Below are 10,040 nucleotides of genomic sequence, written 5' to 3'. Positions count from 1 at the left end.
TGCGATGAGTTATGTGTACACAAGCACTTATGTCGCTTGTATTACAGTCAAATATAATTCTGTAAATGAAATCAAATAAGGTGAACAACCAGATCAATGGGAACATCCATCTTCAGTGACCAGGTATAAATCACAAGATATCCCAACATATTACCACAAGACCTCCACCTCTTGATCACAAGTTTGAATCCCATGTGGGGCAGTTGCCAGGTACCGACCGCTGAAATAACTATTTCTCGGAGAAATCGGGACATTAAATATTAGAGAAGAGGTCACATTAAATGTAACAGAAAATAAATACCAATGTTTCACCCTAAAAATTCAGATTTAGGGAAAACAACTCGGGTCGAACATGATTAATGGCGAAATGACCTTGTGGCCACTTCTCTTCTGTGCACATCATTATGTACAATATACACGTACATATTTTGTATGTGTAGGAAATAGTTCTTTACTATGGTTTTCATTGTTAGTATGATTCAAGCATTTAAACCAGCAATGATCACTTCAGTTACTTAACCACCAGTATCATATCATTGTGTTTTAAGAAATTGAAATTCATTTCAATCTTATTTGTATTTTTATTGTTTGCACGATTTTAGTTCAGAATTGTGTCTATTTTGAATTTTGGAAAATCTTCTTTCAAAATTATGATTTTGTTTACAATATATTTCATGAATAGGCTCCAATATTTGAATTTGTGTTTTTGATTCTTTTGTTTGTGTGTTAAGTTTCAGTTATATCTTCAGTTTTTAATGTCCCTATATCATAATGAAATTGTACATTCCCAACTATGCAACTTGCTGCTATGATATATAAGTCAAGGTAAGACTTTCTGTTAACTTTTTTTATCTTATTGTCAGATTGTCAGTTATTATTAGAGAGACCATGTTATAGTCGGTTGCTACTGGCTCACTGGACTGTAGTATAGTTTTTACTGTAATGTAATTAAGTACAATATGTTAAAAGTAAGTATTTTGATTGTTTAATTATTTTACGATTATAAGTGTTTTGATGGGTAAAAGCTATCATTTTAAGGAAAAACAAAATGCTGGATTTTGAGAATTTCAAGAGGCACACTGGACCAAAATCACCAGGTAAAGGTTTTGGTGTAAGTGTTGAAAACTGTTATCCATAACAACATACGTTGATTTCTACATTAGGATTGTAAGCCTTACTTTTGGTGTGGAAACTAGCCGTCGATATCGAGGTCAAATTTTCTGACCACCCGATTATGCATATTTTCTAGCTCTAAACCGCGTGACGTCATAATAGTCCGTGGCTTATAGCTGTACCATAACTGATGTGCTATCACTTATATCGACGGTCACAGGAAAAGCTGATCAACGATTTTTTATGATTACTTCTGGGTGAAGTTAATCGTACAATAACTTTGGCTCGAATGTAAATAACTAAACGAGTGGAATTCGATGTTTCAAATACTCTAATTTATGCTCTAATAGCAGGTATCTTCGTGTAATCATGAAAGAAAATCCACACAGAAATAAAAGTGTCGGATTTTTTCGTCGAGGAGTTCAGCAACGAATAAGCTTTAATTAGATAATATTTCCGTGTAGTCTGTATCTTTGATACATTGTGAATTGCAAAGTTTGTGACTGTAGAATGAAATTTTACGTAATAAATAAAGAAATTCTTGGTTAAAGCATCAATAATACGATGCTTGACGTACGTACACTCCAATGATTAATCATTACAAACATTGTGTTGTGTGCTGCTAACCGAATAAATTGAGTTACATTTATTACATTACCGTAATACGTTTCAATATGTGGTAGAAAGAATTTATTTTTGATATTATTTTTTAAAGATCAAAATTTTGAGATATTAAGCAAAACAAATTATTTTTAGACAGTGCGGTCGCTTTCAATTTTTAATCGATATGCGTATAGATACATCGATATGATTCAAGATTCAAGATTTCAAGATTTATTTATTCACTCAGACACAGTAACTGTGTGACAAGAGGTCCAATTTATAATACAGTTTTAGTGCATGACAGGCACGTGCTTATAGAGATATAAACGTACATGAGATATACACATATACAATATAGTATATAGTATAATCATTAGTTGCTTTTTGTATCGTCACTTGTGAGTATCGAAGCGGGATGAATGAAAACAGACTTGGTATACAGGTCGGTAAAACACCAAATATCGACATTATTCGTAACTACAAATATGTTTAACATTATAGACGTCCTCATAATATGTATATTAACAAATTCGTGAACATGATTTTGAAAATTATGTTAGCAATAGATAAGAATCGAAGAGTAATCACTGAATTATGATTAAAAATGTGATGTGTTTTCGGACGAAATTGCGTTTTCACTCGTTTTTCCTGAATGATATGTTATAATTGTAACTCTTATGAGTAATTTGATTATTTTTTTATTTACATTTTCTTTATTCTACAATTTACGTAATTAGAAAGCTGCTAAAACATATCTGAAAATATGCATACACGAAATAGTTTTGTATAGTCACTTGTTACTTTACTGTATAGTCGCTTGTTTTAATTCAAAAAAATACTGTATAGTCACTTGAGCAAAAATCTCATAACAAATCGCTCATATTTCTAATTTTCAGCAATTTTCAAGAAAATGAACTTACATATGATATCGTTTAGGCCACAGGATGTGTTCAGCATTGAGAAACATATAAACAAAAAGTGTAAAGTTGCGTAAATCTAGTTTTTTATGATTTGATTCATGGAAAACTCACTTTTTTGATGCTGTGAAACAGCATTCTTAGATACGCTCGGAGAGCCTGTGCACATCGAAACAATGAAACCACTCGGCGATGAAAATTAAAAGTTGTTTTGTTCATTTCTTGTAATACTTGATGGTATGAAAAAAAATAAAAACCCAATATTCAAAACCACAGACATAGAATTTGTACATACGTATACACCATGGATGGAGTGTTTTAAGTGTTCAGTTGGGACTCTATGATATTTGTATTACTCCGAGAGCACTGGTCTCCCGAAAATCACGAACAACGCCTTCTTCGCTGTCTTCCTCCGCGACAGACTTTCGGTGGATTTGGATTGTGTATGTTTATTTAAATTTTACGTAATTCATGCTAATGATCGATTATTGTAATCAAATGTTAGGAAGGTTACTGCAAAAGAAAGTTCTTATAACGCTTATAAAGTTTTTTGTGTTGGTTTTATTGACGAATTATATCTGAGATATTATTGCGCAGTAAAAGTTGCTAGTTTTGAGTACGTGCCTCCTCCCTTGATCTGTCACTGGGAATTCTGTCTTTTGTTTATCGACAACTGCGGTATATTGAAAGGGAAAAAGTACCAAATCTATCAACATAAACTTACAAAATATAGTGACAAATTAACTTATATTGCCGTGTAATGTACGGTAGCCTTATGAAGACTTGCTAAAGTCCGATGTATTGCAGGAAGTTTTCTTGATGATAGCGTTCTTATGAATTCAAAAGAAATTTGACTGTTATAAGTAACCAAATAATGTACCCTTTACTTGACAAACGTATATGGCCATGTTTTATTATAACTCAAAAGTCGGCAAAGCAAAACTCACGATAAATGTTCTGCACGATAATATCTCGGCAACCAGTTACTGTTAGGCTTACGAAGACTTGCTAAAGTCCGATACATTACACGAGGTTTTCTTGATGTTAACGGCTAGCGTTCTTATGAATTTAAAAGAAATCCGAGTGATATACATAATGAAATAATGTACCTTTTATTTGGCAAAAGTATCTGGCCATGATTTTTTAGTCAAAAATGGTCAAAGCAACCCATGTTAGTTTTCTAGAAAGGAAACCAAAACATATCCGGATGGTTATATTGATATGAAAATGTTTACTTATTATTTTTTTGTCTCTGAAGAGACATTGATGAAATTGATAATTTAGCAATTAATAAAGAATTATAAAAAAAAATGATACTCAGATTATGAACGATTTTATTGGTATTGAAATCGTTATTTCAAAAATAATTTAGAAATAAAATTTATTAGTTATTTCAGGATAATAAGTTATTCAACTTATTGTTCTTAAAAAACTTCCAATATCATAAAATAAATACGGTATATCGTAAATATTTTTTTATTAAACTCCGAAATTCAACACTGCACACTTATGTATAGTTTACTAAATTCTATATTTAAATGAAAAAACAATTTGTTTATTCCTTTGTATGAGTCCATCATTCACAGCATCTATGAGTGGCCTTGGCACTTTGATTTTTCATGTTATTCCCGGGCGACAACGATAACAAATATGTACATACTGGTCAATCGATACAAACGCACAAGGGTGCATTAGTTGCTCATCACTATCATCACTAATATTAATCAGCCTATATGTGTTATTATTATTATTTATATGTGAGTATTTGTGCATTTTGACCACGACGTCATTAACAGGAAATTTAGTTCGTTCTTTTTGTGTCTTGATAATGGGACAGATCGCCTCGAAAATTTGACATTATTTTTGTCCATACTATTGGAATTTTTCTTTTCCCTTTAAGGTATATTTGAAACCAACATACTTTAACGCGTGCGATAAGATTTTACTTATTTCGCTGGTGATAAGAAATTGTGGAAATCAATCACCGCAACAATAGCAATAGCATTACACAGTTTAATTATTAATTCTATAGAACAAAATAAGAATCTTTACTGTGCTTTTATTGATTAAAGTACGGCTTTTGATTGTGTAACACACCACAACTTATGGTATAAACTTTGGAGTAGTGGTGTTAGAGGTAGACTGCTAATTTAATCAATTTATGATAATGTTCGCTCATGTGTGAAATTGGATTGTAAATTATCTGCTATGTTCGATATACATGTCTGTTTATTACAAGGGGAATCGTTATCTCCGATACTTTTTTCATTACTTGTTAATGGTATGGAAAGTATTTTTTTTAAATTCTAATTGTCAAAGTTATTCATTACAGTTGATAAACCTCTTTATGCTCATGTATGCGAACGACACAGTGTTATTCTCAGAAGATGATACCGATCTCCACTATATGTTAGATTGTTTACAGACATACACAGAAAAATGGAATTTAAATGTTAAAACTGATAAAACAAAAAATGTTGTATTTAGGAAAAGGCAAAGAATGTCGCTTTCTGAAAATTGGTCGTTTAAAGGTAAATGTTTTGTTATCTTGGGCTGATTTTTAACTATAATGGGAAATTTACTGTGACACAAGATATATTGGCATCACAAGGAAGGAAAGCCTATTATAACTTGAAAAGGAAAATGAAAGATTTCGCCCTTAATACTGAGACTAAAATGTCATTATCTGATACATATGTTGCATGTATATTGAATTACGGAAGTGAAGTTTGGGGACATAATGTATCGCCTCAAATTGGAAAAAATCCAACTTTTTTTACTTAAAGATCTTTTAAAGATTAAGCGAACGGTCAATAATTCCATGGTGTACTTTGAAACTGGTAGTTATTCTTTGTATGTACAACGTAAAATATCCATAATGAGATATTGGTTGAAAATTCTAAATACGTGTAACTGTATTTTAAAATCATGTTACGATGCATTAAGTGAGTTATATGTAAGAAAACGTAATTGCTAAGTTAATTGGGTTCATCATATTAAACATGAACATTGTAATTTGGGTTTTAGTTATGTTTGGACTAGGCAATATGTACTAAATGAAAATAATTTTTGGCGAGGGTCACCTCGCCATTGTGATCGTGGTTGCAAAATTCTCTTACAGTCAATTTCCTCAATATGATTGGCTTAGAAATTGCTCGCAGATACTAGCGCTCCTAGCGGCAGTGTATTCAACAACTTTGATTTTACCAGGAATTTTAAATAGCAAATTTTGAATATAAAAGTTACTGAAATAAGCGTATCTGTAACGTTGAAATAGGAACAGAATATTACGGCTTTCATTTCCTTACTATAAACACTATCCAAAAGATCTTCTGTTTGAAAATTTTCAACTGAATTGTTTACAAAGTATCTAGACTTTTCGTCCCCAAAATGGTGTTTACAATGAATGAAGACGTTTCGTCCCAAAAATGCTTCGCTCCGAAGCTGGTTCACCTCAGACGTTTACTCCCTATTAGTGACAGTTATCCTGCAACGGAAAAAAATGAAATCAATATTTCGCCTCGAACATCAAAATTGATACCATAATGAATTTTGTAATTTGAATCAAATTTGTCTCGGAGCAGATACATTTCATGGCGAAATGGAGATGCATGTTATGGCACATGGCCTTACTTCAATGGAAGAAAGACAACTCTAACAAAATTTTGGACAAACTTGGTCTACTGATAAAATAGCACGTGACAGACGGTGAACATTTTGTAAATGTCCAAGGTGGTGTAATCTTAAAACTAACGGCAATTAATAAGGTATGAGTGTTTTCCACATCCATAATTATCTATAATTTCATCAGCACATGTATAAATATCAGATTATATCTATATACTAAAGTACGTTCAAAGATTACCTCTAAACCATACTTTTAAAACATTTTAGTTATTTTCACCACAGGAGCTTGACGTTCTGATCATATACATACAGCATATTCATTAAACTAGGTAATACGAAGTAATTTTTTGGCCGAATGACATAAATCATATATGGAGTGTTCATATAACTCGAAGTGATGTTTTTTGAACTACTAGATCGACGAAAATGTCGATTTCTTTTTCATAATTCTTCCGTAAAACGGCACTTAAAAAAGCTGTTTCAATCTGTAAAAATGTAGAGAAAACTGTTAATATCCTGAGTTATATTTTACCAACAATCGTCAGAGATTAGCAATTAAAACTTACATAAACATATTCCCGACTCTCACTTGCATTGTGTGATCACTCAAGCGGAACTAATCTCTATCACCTGGCACAGTCTTACGATGATCAGCACCATCATTTTCTGTATAGCCAATTGATTTACCACTGTACCCATGCATATGATACGTGTGTATATTTATACTTCTTTGTGCACATTATATAACAACTGCTATATTACAATCAATTTATGAAGGACAAAACTCTTACATGTAAGAACAGGAGGACTGAAGAACAGCGGGAATTAAACTATAATATTTCCTCTATGCTGGTATTGCTATTTATGATTAAAATGTTTAATTATATGATATTAGCCTTTTCAGTAATTACTCTGTTAATACATTTATTGTTTCCTTATGTTTTACAGAATGTCAGCATGCATGTATCATTTCAACTGGAAACAGTCTAAGAGAAGAATTGTGTGAACAAAAAGAAGTAATTTTCAACTGAGGAAGCTTAATATTGTAATCATTTTCAATCCGAAAATAATACTATCATCATCTTCAAATTCCTTATTGTGAATTAAACTGTAATATGATTTAAGCATATACCTGATATTTGTTTATATTCTATGACATGTACATGCCTGAAATGAAATGAATAAATAAAAGATTATTTAAATTTAAAACACAATATGACATTAGCTGTTTATATTTTTTGTCAAAAACATATTAAGCTTATCGTTCATAACACACTAATCATCACCTTCGAGACAATTTAATGAAAATCAATTAAACATTAATTTGTATAACAGAGGTCGTCTTATGTTTTCCCCGCCTTGACTATCAATGTTCCCTGATCACTCTGAAAGTATTGATTTTACCTTTTTTCGGTCACCACATGAACTGCCGTTAAATCAATCACACCAATGAGACATACATTTACTACATTCATTATATCACTGTAAGGCAATTCTGCAAGATCAGCGAACATTGTTGATTTACCTTGAATATCTACATGCACAGTATGGTACCATATGTAACAGGAGAGGAGAAAATGTAGCGGCAAGACCGGGATTCGATCCCGGGACTCTCCGAACACTAGCTGAGTGCTCTACCGACTGAACTACCTGGTCATCGATAATCGACCAAGTCCAGTCCCGCTACACTCATCCATCCTTTTTTTGAATACATACGAGACCCTTTCAAACACCACAGCCGTTGGTTATTTAGTTGGGTGCCAATTCTGTAACAGGAGAGAAGAAAATGTAGCTCTTCCGACTGAGCTACCTGATCACCGATAATCAACCCAGTCTGATCCCGCTACAAATATTTATCTGGTTATTTTATCTCCCTTCCTTTTTTCAATCTACCTTTATGACTTAGAATCTTACCTGGTGGAAAAAATATTTTGTCTTACAAATCTTGACAAATTGTGTGCACACTGTGATTGTTGCAAGCTAAACTACGTATCCGCTAGCTGATTGCTGTTGATTGTTAATGATCTCAAACACACTAATTACTTATTGTGCCAATTTAAGTAAATAGATTCTACTCTTTTCAAATATTCCTGATTACTATTCATGTGTAATATCTTAAAACATTGACATGTGCACGGAGTACGGCGGACCAGACCGCCAATGTTTTGGACATCTGCTAGATATTTCAGTTTCAGGTTACGATGGCCAATAAAAGAAAACAAACACAATGCGGTTTTTATATGTTATTTCTTCTAAATACAACATTTTTGTGCAAGTTGTCAAGCATTTATCGGGAATATTTTGCATTGAAATTGTCACCTTCATACATCGGTTTTGGGACTCTCTGGACATTGTGTTCCCCCATTTTTTGATGCGCTAAATATACTGATAGTAGATTTTTTAAGCATTTTCAGCCCTAAAAAGTACCTGCGCAAATTATACCAGTTTTTACGGTATATGATATCGGAATATATCCCAAACTTTTTATCATATTATTTGCCAATAACACTGTTATGATATCAGAAATATCTGATGGTCTACAACAAATGTTACATGAATTTTAACAATATTGCATAACATGGAAATTAGAACTTAATATCAGAAAGATAAAAATTGTGACATTCTCAAGACGTAAATCGGTACAACAACACCAGTTGATGTTACGGAATACAGAATTAGATTTATAAGAATTGTTTACATATCTAGGTACAAAAAATAATGTTAATGGTAGCGTTTTTAAAGAAAGGGAAAAAACCTGCTGAACAAACAATTAAATCGGTGTTTGCTATTTATAAGAAATAAAGGAATGTATCTCTTCCTGTTCATCTTAAACTGAAAATATTTGATTCACTTGTAATGACAGTTTTATTATACTCATCAGAGGTATGGGGTTTTGAAAATAAAAAATGTAGAAAAATTCATTCGTAATTTTGTAAAACAATCCTGAAGTTAAGAAAGTGTACAAACAATTTCATGGTCTATGGTGAGCTAACAGGTTATTCGGTTTGAATTGAAGTTTGGATACAATGTATATCAATCAACTTGCTGTTTTACAAAAGAATAATTACAAAACCTGTTAAAAGTAGACCAATTGACCAATTTATTAAAAAATCACATGGTGATATTGATAAGTCTTCTAGAGGACAGACATATTCTATACTTAAGACATTTTGACATAGAAAAGTTTGCCTCTTGTCTTTCTCTGCTGCAAAACAATACTTGTTAACTGACACTGGTCCCAGGAACTTGATGACAATAGTCATTAAGAATGGATATTTTCATTAACATCAAATTAACAAGGAAAATGCTAAAGGTGTTATAAAATCATTTGACATATAACATCATAGGAAATATTAGAATGGGCTTCCAAGATTTTAGTATGTGTCTCTTATTTTACACCTTGGTGTCCAAGGAATCCTCAAAAGTCCAAACTGGAAGGAACACCAGCCAAATTTATTTCTTATTGTACAAAACTACAGTAGTATTGACCTTAGAAATATATTCCTCCTATCCTCGAGACCGAGCCATTTAGTACTTTCAGTACTTTGATTTGCAATTGTATGCTCAACGTGTCCATGATGTATTCATTCAAGAATTACGCAGTGCCTTACCTTGTTATACCTTTTGTATCCAGTATTATTTAACTAAACCAATTAACCTTAGATTTAAAAAAACAATATTAAGGAAATTCGGAGTCAGAGATTATGTACAGTTTGTGACAAGAATGATGTTGAAGACGAGGTCCATTTTATTTTACTTTGTCTGGCATATTCTGATTTA

This window comes from Argopecten irradians, chromosome 1, assembly GCF_041381155.1.
Source record: "Argopecten irradians isolate NY chromosome 1, Ai_NY, whole genome shotgun sequence".
In the NCBI taxonomy this organism is placed as follows: Eukaryota; Metazoa; Mollusca; class Bivalvia; order Pectinida; family Pectinidae; genus Argopecten; species Argopecten irradians.
Note: the sequence above shows the minus strand (reverse complement) of the source record.